Source organism: Schistocerca gregaria, chromosome 3 (genome assembly GCF_023897955.1).
Source record: "Schistocerca gregaria isolate iqSchGreg1 chromosome 3, iqSchGreg1.2, whole genome shotgun sequence".
Classification (NCBI taxonomy): Eukaryota; Metazoa; Arthropoda; class Insecta; order Orthoptera; family Acrididae; genus Schistocerca; species Schistocerca gregaria.
This window is the reverse complement of record NC_064922.1, coordinates 750758647-750774025: the sequence shown is the minus strand read 5'-3', so window position 1 is coordinate 750774025 and position 15379 is coordinate 750758647. Positions and strand designations below refer to the sequence as shown.

The following is a 15379-nucleotide window of genomic DNA, read 5'->3' as shown; positions in this document are numbered from 1 at the left end:
ATTGTTATCTAGTACATTTTCAATTTTCTTTTCCATTCTTCTGTATGTTATCATTGTCAGTAAGTGGGATGCACGATTTGTTAAACTGATTGTGCGATAATTGTGGTCTGATCATGCTGTCTTCGGTATTGTGTTGATGATTTTTTTTCCGAAGGTAAGATGCTACGCCGCCAGCATGATAGGGTAAATCCGGGAAAGAATGCGTATATTTTCAAAACCTCTGATATGATCGGAGGTATTTTATTATTTTGGGGGAACAATGTATTTTCGGCTTTGTTCAGGTGAAAAATCGAAAGACTATGATATACTAATCTGTGACAAAATACACTCCTGGAAATGGAAAAAAGAACACAGTGACACCGGTGTGTCAGACCCACCATACTTGCTCCGGACACTGCGAGAGGGCTGTACAAGCAATGATCACACGCACGGCACAGCGGACACACCAGGAACCACGGTGTTGACCGTCGAATGGCGCTGGCTGCGCAGCATTTGTGCACCGCCGCCGTCAGTGTCAGCCAGTTTGCCGTGGCATACTTAGCTCCATCGCAGTCTTTAACACTTGTAGCATGCCGCGACAGCGTGGACGTGAACCGTATGTGCAGTTGACGGACTTTGAGCGAGGGCGTATAGTGGGCATGCGGGAGGCCGGATGGACGTACCGCCGAATTTCTCAACACGTGGGGCGTGAGGTCTCCACAGTACATCGATGTTGTCGCCAGTGGTAGGCGGAAGGTGCACGTGCCCGTCGACCTGGGACCGGACCGCAGCGACGCACGGATGCACGCCAAGAGAGTAGGATCCTACGCAGTGCCGTAGGGGACCGCACCGCCACTTCCCAGCAAATTAGGGACACTGTTGCTCCTGGGGTATCGGCGAGGACCATTCGCAACCGTCTCCATGAAGCTGGGCTACGGTCCCGCACATCGTTAGGCCGTCTTCCGCTCACGCCCCAACATCGTGCAGCCCGCCTCCAGTGGTGTCGCGACTGGCGTGAATGGAGGGACGAATGGAGACGTGTCGTCTTCAGCGATGAGAGTCGCTTCTGCCTTGGTGCCAATGATGGTCGTTTGCGTGTTGGCGCCGAGCAGGTGAGCGCCACAGTCAGGACTGCATACGACCGAGGCACACATGGCCAACACCCGGCATCATGGTGTGGGGAGCGATCTCCTACACTGGCCGTACACCTCTGGTGATCGTCGAGGGGACACTGAATAGTGCACGGTACATCCAAACCGTCATCGAACCCATCGTTCTACCATTCCTAGACCGGCAAGGGAACATGTTGTTCCAACAGGACAATGCACGTCCGCATGTATCCCGTGCCACCCAACGTGCTCTAGAAGGTGTAAGTCAACTACCCTGGCCAGCAAGATCTCCGGATCTGTCCTCCATTGAGCATGTTTGGGACTGGATGAAGCGTCGTCTCACGCGGTCTGCACGTCCAGCACGAACGCTGGTCCAACTGAGGCGCCAGGTGGAAAAGGCATGGCAAGCCGTTCCACAGGACTACATCCAGCATCTCTACGATCGTCTCCATGGGAGAATAGCAGCCTGCATTGGTGCGAAAGGTGGATATACACCGTACTAGTGCCGACATTGTGCATGCTCTGTTGCCTGTGTCTATGTGCCTGTGTTTCTGTCAGTGTGATCATGTGATGTATCTGACCCCAGGAATGTGTCAATAAAGTTTCCCCTTCCTGGGACAATGAATTCACGGTGTTCTTATTTCAATTTCTAGGAGTGTATATTAACGTTACAAGAAAAATTCTGCAATAACTCTCTTCTGATTTATTTAGATTAATTCAATCATGAGGACCTAAAATGTGAGAATTGCAGCTTCAAGAATGAGATCCCTAGACAAGAATAACTGGAGCCAACCCTACCCGTAAAGCTAAATAAACTAGAAACTTCATCGTAATCTTCGCTCCTCTCAGATTTTTCATACAAGTCTTTGCTTACTGAGAAGAACAACTGGAGTTATGAAGGACGGGGGAGATTACAAATCCTTCCGAAAATCATTACGGTTTCGACATCTTCACATTTTTCGAGCAGCCATTTCGCCTTAGTTTCCCTGCATTTCCTATTTCTTTCATTCCTAAGTGAATGTTTGTTTGTATTCGTCAGTTTGCCTGAACATTTTTGTGCATCGTTCTTTCGCCGATCAGCTGAAGTATTTCTTCCGTTACCCATGGTTCCCTCGCAGTTACCTTCTTTCTACTGACGTTTCCTTCTGTAGTTGTCCTTTTTAGAGAAGTTCATTCCTCTTGAACTGTATCGTCTAATATTGTTTAATGAAGTGTTCATTATAGCACTATCTGCAGCCTCAGGGAACTTGAAGCTTATCTATTCACTCCTTAGTACCTCCGTAGTCCACTTCCTGGCACATTGTTTCTTCCTGTCTTGTGTCTTAAACTTCAGCGTACTCTTATTCATTACTAAACTTTCAACGGAATACTTTTTGTCCAGACGAGGAGTCATCCCAGAATAATATCCTACAGGACAAAAGTGAATAAAAATATGAAAAATATGCTAACTCACTGCTTCTGTGTTAATAAGGCTGGTAATTGTTGTTACGACAAAAGTAGTTACTATTAACAAGTCCCAATTTAATAACATCCTCTGAGGAAAGCCGATGAAGAGCGAGTATAGAGGGCGTGACTATAAATGCGTCACCCTGTGTGCTGACAGGCGCAGGTGTCGATGGCGACTACGCCCTAGGCTCCGCCAGCTCAGGTGTAGCGCGAGCCGTTGTCGGGTGGCGGGTGTTCCAGACGAATGGCGCAGGCGCACGCCGCGATCGCGGCTGTCGGCCAAGGCAGAAGACTTGCAGATGAGCCAGCTGACTTAATTAGCCGCCAGTCCGGTAATTAGTTTTATTCACGGAGCTGCGGCAGAGCCAATGATAACTATTAATTTCAGGTTCAATTTGCCTCCAGCGTTAAAAAAAAAAAAAATTAAGCGTTATCGGCCGTGGTAGTCTGCCGCCGCCCCTGACACGTCTTCCACAGGGTGTGCCGCTCTTTACACAACCTCTGGCAGCTGATGTCACCTCTCTGGGACAGCAGATACTACGTATTTCTTAATTTGTACTCTCTGGTGGTCACTGAGGGAGGCTGTATTACTTACACGGGAGACTCCCCAACTTATCCCCCCCCCAAAAAAAAAGAATTTAATGGTAATCCAGAACAGCGGAAAGCTGGACAGCCCGTCAAAATCCGAACGCAGGTCAAGCATGAAAATAAATAAATAAAGCAAAATAGAAGCAGTGAATTGTCCAACAAGAAGAAGTGTAAAATAGAGCGACCGGGAAGATAAATTGCGTCGTGATTAAGTGCAGACGGTGTTGGATTGCCTACCGGGCGATCTGTGTTCGTACCTACCTAGTGCCAACTTTTTGTGTTTTTCCGCTTTTCGCTATATTCAAATTTATGACTCTGTCGTGCTGTTATAACGTCCGTTTGAAACAGCGAGGTGGAAGGTAGGCATTCTGCATGACTACTCTATTACCAGCTGAAAGGTAGTGGCTTTCGAATAGGAACTGCAAACGTTTCGTGACAAGGCGAAAATTCAGCCGAATCCTATACTGGAAAATCCGTCTGGTGTGTCATACACGGCATTAGTGACAATATGTGCGTCATATAATAGGGATCTCATATCGACGCACCTAATTCGTACGTCTGGTAAGTCAGTGATATACGCAACCTCGCCTGATATAGGTGTTCTTACAGTATGAATGTGAATGTGATCACTTCCAAGGAAATGATCAAAACATAGTATAATTTTCAATGCGATAGGGGTCGCAGCTGCGATAAACGTTTTGAAAGATTTGTTGATGCCTTCAGATGCTGTTCTCTTTATTTCATGTACGATTGTTCAGATGGCTCAAATGGCTCTGAGCACTATGTGACTTAACATCTGAGGTCATCAGTCCCCTAAAACTTAGAACTACTTAAACCTAACTATCCTAAGGACATCACACACATCCATGCCAGAGGCAGGACTCGAACCTGCGACCGTAGGAGTGGCGCGGTTCTGGACTGAAGCGCCTAGAACCGCTCCGCCACCGCGGCCGGCTACGATTATACAATTTCGGTGTTACGATTACGAACAACTTAAATTGGAAGGAACACACAGATAACGTTGTGCGGAAGGCTAAACAAATACTCCGTTTTTTGGTAGGACACTTGGAAAATTTAACAGATCTACTAAGGAGACTACTTACACCACGCTTGTCCGTCCTCTTTTAGAATACTGCTGCGAGGTGTGGGATCCTTACCAAAGCTCAAAGAACGGCAGCACGTTTTGTGTCACAGAAATGAAGCAGCATTTGGGCTGGCATTTTTCGTTGCAACGGAATCTTCTCACGAAATTCCAATCACCAACTTTCTCCTCCGAATGCGAAAATATTTAGTTGACACCGACCTACATAGGGATAAACGATCACCACGATAATATATGGGAAATTATAGCTTGTACGGAAAGATATATGTGTTCGTTCTTTCCGGGTGTTATATGGGATTGTAATAATAGAGAATAGTGAAGGTGCTTAGATGAACCCTCTGCTGGCACTTAAATGTGATTTGCAGAGCATCCATATAGACTCCTGGAAATTGAAATAAGAACACCGTGAATTCATTGTCCCAGGAAGGGGAAACTTTATTGACACATTCCTGGGGTCAGATACATCACATGATCACACTGACAGAACCACAGGCACATAGACACAGACAACAGAGCATGCACAATGTCGGCACTACTACAGTGTATATCCACCTTTCGCAGCAATGCAGGCTGCTATTCTCCCATGGAGACGATCGTAGAGATGCTGGATGTAGTCCTGTGGAACTGCTTGCCATGCCATTTCCACCTGGCGCCTCAGTTGGACCAGTGTTCATGCTGGACGTGCAGACCGCGTGAGACGACGCTTCATCCAGTCCCAAACATGCTCAATGGGGGACAGATCCGGAGATCTTGCTGGCCAGGGTAGTTGACTTGCACCTTCTAGAGCACGTTGGGTGGCACGGGATACATGCGGACGTGCATTGTCCTGTTGGAACAGCAAGTTCCCTTTCCGGTCTAGGAATGGTAGAACGATGGGTTCGATGACGGTTTGGATGTACCGTGCACTATTCAGTGTCCCCTCGACGATCACCAGAGGTGTACGGCCAGTGTAGGAGATCGCTCCCCACACCATGATGCCGGGTGTTGGCCCTGTGTGCCTCGGACGTATGCAGTCCTGATTGTGGCGCTCACCTGCACGGCGCCAAACATGCATACGACCATCATTGGCACCAAGGCAGAAGCGACTCTCATCGCTGAAGACGACACGTCTCCATTCGTCCCTCCATTCACGCCAGTCGCGACACCACTGGAGGCGGGCTGCACGATGTTGGGGCGTGAGCGGAAGACGGCCTAACGGTGTGCGGGACCGTAGCCCAGCTTCATGGAGAGGGTTGCGAATGGTCCTCGCAGATACCCCAGGAGCAACAGTGTCCCTAATTTGCTGGGATGTGGCGGTGCGGTCCCCTACGGCACTGCATAGGATCCTACGGTCTTGGTGTGCATCCGAGCGTGGCTGCGGTCCGGTCCCAGGTCGACGGGCACGTGCACCTTCCGCCGACCACTGGCGACAACATCGATGTACTGTGGAGACCTCACGCCCCACGTGTTGAGCAATTCGGCGGTACGTCCATCCGGCCTCCCGCATGCCCACTATACGCCCTCGCTCAGAGTCCGTCAACTGCACATACGGTTCACGTCCACGCTGTCGCGGCATGCTACCAGTGTTAAAGACTGCGATGGAGCTCCGTATGATACGGCAAACTGGCTGACACTGACGGCGGCCGTGCACAAATGCTGCGCAGCTGGCGCCATTCGACGGCCAACACCGCGGTTCCTGGTGTGTCCGCTGTGCCGTGCGTGTGATCATTGCTTGTACAGCCCTCTCGCAATGTCCGGAGCAAGTATGGTGGGTCTGACACACCGGTGTGAATGTGTTATTTTTTCCATTTCCAGGAGTGTAGATGTAAATGTAGATGTAGGCCACTTTCAAGTATTTTGTGGATGATTTTTTAGTAGTAAATTTTGTCGTTTACGTGCTTGCTCCTATGGCACTGTGTTATGCCCTTGCTCCTATGACACCGTGTTATGCTCATAAAATAAATTCGAGACTTTCACGTGCTCCTTAAGTAGCGTGAACTTCTCGAATTTATATTATGAGAGTAACAAATAGTCATAGGAGCAACGACGTAAAATGACATAATTTACTACTAAAAATCATCCATAATATACTTGAAAATGTCGTAAGTCCGAAATTGTGCAATCGTGCAAGGAATAAAGTGAATTGCAGCTGAAGGCATCAAGAAATCATTCAAAACATATTGGTTTGTCACATGAGCTGCAACAAGTGAACGGAACACTTTCACAATCAAGTAGTTTCTCTGTGATCTGTCAAAACATATATTTTTAACATTTTTGAAGTCCGTTGCGTTTTGGAAGTCTCGACTCTTGAATTCACTTGTTATAACATAATTTATAGCCTTTATTTGTTGTTTTCATTACTGTGAGACGTCTATCTGGTATCTTGTCTGCTCTCACTATTTTTGTCTCATTTACTTGCGAAGGTAACGAATTCTTACCACAAGACTCATATTCTGGAACCGATGTGGCAACCGGCAACACTACAGGAAGAAAACAAACGTTTCAGTGACCGGACGGACAGTTCATAATGTTGTGAAAAATAAAATAAATGGCCCTAGGGCGTTTTGCACACGGCTTGCCCGCTTGGCAGTTGTAATCTTCCCCTTCCTTCCTCATTCCAGCTGTTGTCTACATTAAACAATGTCCGGTCCAGGCAATTAACAAGCAAAGTCTTTTATGAATAGCAGCGCGGGATTAGCCGAGCGGTTTCAGGCGCTGCAGTCGTGGACTGTGCGGCTGGTCCTGGGGGATGTTCGAGTCCTCCCTCGGTCATGGGTGTGTATGTTTGTCCTTAGGATAATTTAGGTTAAGTAGCGTGTAGGCTTAGGAACTGACGATCATAAGATTTCACACACTTTTCGAATGAATATTGGAGAGGAGCGAAGATTACAAAAAACTTTCTAGTTTACTTAGCTTCTCATGTTGAGATGGCCCCAGTTCTTCTTGTCTAGGGGTCTGAATCTTGAAGCCGCAAATATCACGTCAGGTCCTCTTGGTTTGTTTGAACTAAATAAATCTGAAGATTGTTGCTGCAGCATTTTTTTACCTAAATATATTTTCTCACATTTTAATATATATTATATAGTATTTTCATTTTTCACATTAACAATGTCGAAATTACATTATTCTCGCAGAAATACAAAACTACGTACGATCACATCACAGGTAAGCTTACTACTCTCACACTCTGCCGAAATAACAATATTACAAAGCGTCTAAAATTTTTCTTAACAAATTTATTTCTTCTAGTTTCCGTTACATTATTAAGTTCCATTATTATTTCACAAATGAATCCAGAAATGAACATAGTAAACATTTAGTATTGCGTGGTTAATAATAGAAACTTTAAGTGTGAAAATATTTCGCAATTTCAGTTCTGTTTAAAAAAAATAATTTTAATTGTACATTCAGAACTAGTACTTATCGATTAAAACATCGAAATTAAAATATTTTATAAAGCAACTTCTTTCCACAAACTTTAGCTTGAAATATAACACACTGTGTAAAATTATATGAACGTTTTCAGAAACTCAACTCAGATAATATTAGCCTGACCAAAATCCGAAAAATAGTACTAGTACCGACAACTACTGTTGAGGAAAAGTAATGCTAGAGAAGGATGTCCCGTTACACAGTCCAAAACCATGATCACTTATTAATTCTACTAGTAGTTTCATCACTTCTGTGCCCCGTTTATTAAATAATACCCTAAGATATTTTGCCTCCTTCCACAGCTACCATTACTTCTCCACCTACCAGCAAATTATTTAGTTACTTAAGTTCCAGTGGCCAAGTACTCAGGGTTCATTATGTTTATCTTCGGGCCTGGTTTGTTGTATAGTCTTCGTTTAGCGTTTTCATCATCTTCTTCTTCTGCTAGTACCAGCTGCAAAATACAGACTAAATATCTTGCTCTTTTCTAGTGTATCATAAACTGGCATTTTCTATGGCAAGTCTGCAGTATTGCTCCTAGACATAGCTTAAAGAAAGTCAGTGACAGCGTAAATCCCTTCTGCTCAACGATCCTCAACCCTACCCTTGCTGTGTTATATTCATGCAATTTCATAACAGCCTTCAGCAATCTCTTCTCCATTTCACCCAATTCGTGAATTACGAGCCGATGATTTGGTCGCCGAACAGCTGTGTTCCGTTACGATCAGATTAAGCGAGATTGATGGCCAACACATCTACGTGAGTTCACTATCATGCCCCTCAAACCACTACGGATTGATTCTGGCTTTTCGACAGTTACCATCCTGAATGACGCCATTGTCGTAGGGGAAGTAATCAGATGTGAAGGTGGTCCGGTTACCATCAAAGGTACATGGAAGTGTAGGTGAACGACCCCCATTGCATAATACTCCCTCCATCAACCGATGTCCATGGTAGCGAGAATGTTTTGTGGCAGTCGTTCAGTTGCCGCTTAGATGTTGGCGTATCCGGCAATACGTAAAACCTGCAGGACGAGAAGAATATGAGAAAGTTATGGGTTTTAAAAATGCTAGCTGAACAAAGTAAAGTCCGTGAAGCAGTTGATATATTGAAGAATAAGCTTGATTTCTATACAGATATCGACTGCAGGCTTCAGCCTTCGTGGGTACCAACTTTTAAGGAAGTGTAATATAAACATACAAGGCGAGCAATGATCAAAAACAACTATTAGGAAACAGCCAAGGCGGCTTGAATATGACAGTATTTTGGATTCCGCCTCACCCTGAATTTAGTATCTACACAACGACGACGGCCCACCAAAGGCAGCCTGAAGATATTTACCCATTAACTCCTCTTCTTAGGAAAAGCGCCGGAAAACAAACTATTATATCTGAACACGACACTAGCTCTCGAGAGTATTCCGTCATCCCGGGACACAAATGGACTCCTGAAGAAAATTCCAGCAGAGGGATCGAATCGTTGAGCATCGAAGACGTCTCCGTGAAGCATAGCCATGGATTCATAAATACATATATGAGTAACTTCTGCTATTGTATACTAAGAAATTTTGTCCACATCATCAATAAAACGTCATTCTGTGCCAATAACAGTCACTGGAAGGGTCAAGCGATCGAACAAAATGGGCAGAAGGTTGTGGCTGTGTAAGCCATCAGCGTTTTGTTTATCGCTTGTACTCTACAGAACATGGATGTTTTCCACTGGGCAGCCAACATTTACGCTGGCCTACAGATCCCCAAGTGTCGTCATGGTGGCGAACGCTTTTCAATTAGGTAGTAAATGATGCCCATTATCGTCCATCGAAAACATTATAAGAAGAGGAATGGCTTCTGGCCCCGTAGTGTCATCATCTGTGTGTACGAAGCTACTGTACATGCCAACGCCGATTCTCAGAATGCCATGTATTTTCCCCTGGAGCTGTGGCTGCAACTAGCAGGAGTGTTAATAGGATTGAAGCTCATTTATACACTTTAGCACAAGGTCATCCTGAGCGTCGATAATACTTGACCGCAAGGGGGTCACCTCAGCCCGATTGTCTTCAGCAGTGAACTACTCTGCTTTTTTTTTTTTTTTTTTTTTTTTTTTTTTTTGCCAAGTTACCTGCCATGCAGAATTATATTTACGCTCGGTGTATTACTTCTCTCAGTCGTTCACAATAATTATGCAGCAACACTCATCGCTCAAAGACTTCATAGGATGTACCGTGGTCAGAATCGCATACGACTACCTGTGCTTTGTTTAATCTTATTTGATATACCTAAGAAATGAATTACTTGCAATGAAATTAAATGGACAGGTCGATTTGGGGATGAAATCAGTAAAGTTTCAAGGATTTGGAATGACATTACAGAAAACCGTTCAGATATCCTGCACACACAACTTCCGGGTTGGAGCCTCGGTCTGGCACGAATTTTCAGTAGTCATTACTCGTACTTATTCAGAAATTTTCGATGAAACTAGGAAGAAGGGACAGATCATATAAGAATTTTTAGTCGTTGTGGGGAGGCGGCAACATAACAACTACACAAGTTACCATTTAGAATCACACAATTAAATTAACGACTCATGCGTTCTAGTTTGTGACAGAATCGCTGAAAAACGGAAAAGAGATTTTGTGATGTGTTGGACGAAGACCATTTCTGTTTTATTAAGCACAACGGCACCACAGAGGATGTATGACGTTTAACTACATTGTGGAAATGACTGAAGAAAAGTCAAGGAACTATCATGGGCTCTGTCGAGCTAGAAAGGGCGTTCTACTACGAAAAGCGGGGCTACATGAGGGTACGGTTAGTATACAGAGTTTCTTTCTAATTTCTATACATATATTCCACAAGTCAACAAGGCATAAGATATTTCGTACCATTGCTAGTTATTCCCTTTCATGCTCCACACACAAACAAAATGAGGAAAAAATGACTGTCTACATGCTTAGGAACGAGTACTTATTTCTCTTATATCACCTTTACACTCAATACGTGAGATACGTGAGATGTTGACGGGACCATTATCAATATGCAGTATGGAGAAAATACCGTTTCTATAAAATTTTCAACAGCTTTTCGCGCAAATTATGTTTCTTCTGTCCAGTTCACGTTCTATCCTTCGAATTCACGATGAAATTCCGTGGCATTCGCGTGCTGGTCGATGCTACCGGCGACAAGTGTAGCAAAAAGCTTCTGAATTGCTTCGACATCTTCCTTTAGTCAGGCATGGTGAGTATCCCAAACACTCGGACGTTACTATAATCTTCTTTTTGAATGGGTCTGCAGCAGCGATTAATTTTTTTAAATGATGTTATGTTCCTTTGAACTGATATTTTCTCTATTTGATCTACAATTGTACAATTTCGACCTAAGGTCATTTTTAAGTATCTGAAAAGGAATATTTATACACTGGATGCATTAGGTTTACAAATTAATTTAACGTAGGAACAAATTTTATCCCAATGTACACCAGGACGACTGTAACTCACTTCATTGTATAATATACCACTGAATCCTCCACATTTATTAGTGATACTAATGCACCAAATGTTTACTAATAGCCATTAAAATTGCTACACCACCAAGGTGACATGCTACAGACGCGACATTTAACAGACACGAAGAAGATGCTGTGATATGCTAATGATTTAGCTTTTCAGAGCTTTCAGTCAAGGTTGGCGCCGGTGGCGACACCTACAACGTGCTGACATGAGTAAAATTTCCAACCGATTTCTCATACACAAACAGCAGTTGACCTGCGTTGCCTGGTGATACGTTCTTGTGATGCCTCGTGTAAGGAGAAGAAATGCGTACCATCACGTTTCCGACTTCGATAAAAGTCGGAATGTAGCCTATCACGATTGCGATGTATTGTATCGTGACATTGCTGCTCGCGTTGATCGAGATCTAGTGATTGTTCTGGATCCCAACGGCCTCGTATCACTAGCAGTTGTGATGACAGGTATCTTATCCGCATGGCTGTAACAGATCGTGCAGCCACGTCTCGATCTCTGAGTCAATAGATGGGGACGGTTGCAAGACAACAACCGCCTGCACGAACAGTTCGACGACGTTCGCAGCAGCATGGACTATCTGCTCGGACACTATGGCTGCCGTAACCCTCGACGCTGAATCACAGACTGGAGCGCATGCTATGGTGTACTCAACGACGAACCTGGGTGCACGAATGGCAAAATATCATATTTTCGGATGAATCCTAGTGCTGTTTACAGCATCATGATGGTCGCATCCGTGTTTGGCGACATCGCGGTGAACGCACATCGGAAGCGTGTATTCGTCATCGCCATACTGGCGTATAATTCCGGCATGATGGTACGGGGTGCCATTTGATACACATCTATATCACCTCTTGTTCACACTGACGGCACTTCGAACAAGTGACGTGACATTTCAGATGTGTTACGACCCGTGGCTCTACCCTTCAAACGATCCCTGCGAAAACCTACATTTCAGCAGGATAATGCACGACCGCATGTTGCAGGTCCTGTACGGGCCTTTCTGGATACAGAAAATGTTCGACTGCTGGCCTGGCCAGCACATTCTCCAGATCTCTCACCAATTGAAAACATCTGGTGAATGGTGGCCGAGCAACTGGCTCGTCACAATACGCCAGCAACTACTCTTGATGATCTGTGGTATCATGTTCAAGCTGCATGGGCAGCTGTACCTGTACACGCCATCCAAGCTCTGTTTGACTCAATGCCCAGGCGTATCAAGGCCGTTATTACTGCCAGAGGCGGTTGTTCTGGGTACTGATTTCTCAGGATCTATGCACCGAAATTGCGTGAAAATGTAATCACATGTCAGTTCCAGTATAATATATTTGTCTAATGAATACCCGTTCATCATATGCATTTCTTCTTGGAGTAGCAATTTTTATGGCCAGTAGTGTATAAATGCTGCCAATTCAACTAAATACCTAGGTATAGCAATTACTTACAGCGTCAACTAGAACGATCACATAGGTAATAATGTGAGGAACGTCAAGCAAAGTGTAGATTTTATTGAAAGAACACATAGACGACGCCAAAGGTGTTCTATACAGACTGCCTACATTACGCTTGTCCATCCTCTGCTGGATTACTGCTGCGTAGTTTGGGATCCATAGCAGATAGGATTGACGGGTGATATCGAAAAAGATGAAACAAGGGCAGCTCGTTTTGTATTATTGCGAAATAAGAAAGAGACTGTCACATATATGAGACGCGAGTTGGGATGAAAATCATTAAAACGAAAGTGTTTTTCGTTGCGGCGAAATCTTTTCACGAAATTTAACTCTGCAACGTTCTCCTCAGAATGCAGAAATGTTTTGTTGGCCCCCACCTACAAAGGAGAAATGATCATTGTAATAAACTGTGAAAAGTCCGAGCTTGTACGGAAAGATATCAGCGTTCGTTTTTCCCTCGCAGTGTTCGAGTCTGGAACGGTAGTGAAATACTATGTAAGCTCTGTGATGTCAGCAAGTGTGTGACTTGCAGAGGAATCATACAAATGTAGATGTAAATACACATTGTTTTTTCTGTGCATGATGGCAACTACCAGCATGACAATGCAATGTGTCACACATTTCGCATTGTATATGGATGGTTCGAAGAGCACTAGGACGAGTTCACGAGTTTACCAAACATTCCAGGCCACCAGACTTCCCCTATTTAAACCCCATCTATAATATGTGGAACCACCACTATCTGGCTGTCCGCGCCATGGATCTCCAACCGTGGAACCAAGCGCACCGGGCCACGCCACTGGAGCTGATTTGGCACCACACAATTGTTGGCATCATCCAGAACCTCATAGGTTCTTTTCCTGTGCCTCTCGCTATGCAAAGGATTGTTATTCAGGCTCTTGACATGTGGTCACACAAATGTTACAGGGCAGTGTGATTTTTAAACATGGTGCCCCAAGCTCTGCTCTTTATTACGCTCACTGTCAGTCACCAAACTATCATCAGGTATCAGAAGACATATAAAACATCTTACATTGCGATGTAAATATTATGGTGTCAACCCTGAAATCCATCGCAAGTGATGATGTCATAAGGTAAAGTACAAGGTGATGGGTAGAGTCCAGTTTCTTTCATTTTTTTCCACAAACTAGTCACAATTTTTACGGCATAGTATTCGCCGCTCGGTCATAACTGCATTATTAAGTGGACTACGCCTGTCAGCTTTGACCATCCGTTTTGCGTCCACGTTTCCACACCTAAGCACCTGACCTGCCGTCCAGGAAAAATAAGCGTTAATGGCTTGCTCACGTTACACGTAACAAACTTATGATCAACTACTAATGCGCTTTTAACCGTTCACCCTATAAATTACAACCTTAGAAATGAAAAGTACCAAAGGTATCTTTCTACTCTATATAGATACTACATTTTATTATTCACAACGTCATATGCACTACTGGCCATTAAAATTGCTGCACCACGAAGATGATGTGCTACAGACGCGAAATTAAACCGACAGGAAGAAGATGCTGTGATACGCAAATAATTAGCTTTTCAGAGCATTCTCACAAGGTTGGCGCCGGTGGCGACACCTACAACGTGCTGACACGAGGAAAGTTTCCAACCGATTTCTCATACACAAACAGCACCTGACCGGCGTTGCCTGGTGAAAAGTTGTTGTGGTGCATCGTGTAAGGAGGAGAAATGTGTACCATCACGTTTCCGACTTTGGTAAAGATTGGATTGTAGCCTATCGCGATTGCGGTTTCTCGTATCGTGACATTGCTGCTCTCGTTGGTCGAGATTCAATGACTGTTAGCAGAATGTGGAATCAGTCGGTTCAGGAGGGTAATATGGAACGCCATTCTGGATCCCAACGGCCTCGTATCCTTACCAGTTGAGATGACAGGCATCTTATCCGTATGGCTGTAACGGATCGTGCAGTCGTGTCTCGATCCCTGAGTCAACAGTTGGGGACGTTTGCAAGATAACAACCATCTGCACGAACAGTTCGACGACGTTTGCAGCAGCATGGACTATCAGCTCGGATACACTTGACGCTGCATCCAAGACAGGAACGCCTGCGATGGTGTACTCAACGACGAATCTTGGTGCACGAATGGCAAAACGTAATTTTCTCTGATGAATCCAGGTTCTGTTTACAGCATCATGGTGGTCGTATCCGTGTTTGGCGACATCGCGGTGAACGCACATTGGAAGAGTGTATTCGTCAACGCCATACTGGCGTATCACCCGGCGTGATGGTATGGGGTGCCATTGGTTACTCGTCTCGGTCACGTCTTGTTCGCCTTGACGGCACGTTGAACAGTGGACATTACATTTCAGACGTGTTGCTACCCGGGGCTTTACCCTTCAAACGATCCCTGCGAACGCTTATATTTCATCAGGATAACGCACGACCGTATGTAGGGGGTCCTGTACAGGCCTTTCTGGATACAGAAAATGTTCGACTGCTGGTCTGGCCAACACATTCTGCAGATCTCTCACCAACTGAAAACGTCTGATCAATGGTGGCTGCGCAACTGGATCGTCACAATACACCAGTCATTACTGTTGATGAACTGTGGTATCGTGTTGAAGCTGCACCGGCAGCTGTACCTGTACACGCCATCCAAGTCCTGTCTGACTCAATGCCCAGGAGTATCAAGGCCGTTATTACGGCCAGAGGTGGTTGTTCTGTGTACTGATTCCTCAGGAACTATGCACCGACATTCCGTGAAAATGTAATCACATGTCAGTTCTAGTTTCATAT

The 15379-nt window shown here is 44.9% G+C and overlaps 1 protein-coding gene across 1 annotated transcript in view; it reads right to left on the bottom strand.

Moving 5' to 3' along the window:
* Window positions 1-15379, bottom strand: part of LOC126354260 (dopamine receptor 1-like) — a 1077603-nt gene that overhangs the window by 905256 nt on the left and 156968 nt on the right. The gene's annotated exons all lie outside the window — the stretch shown is intronic.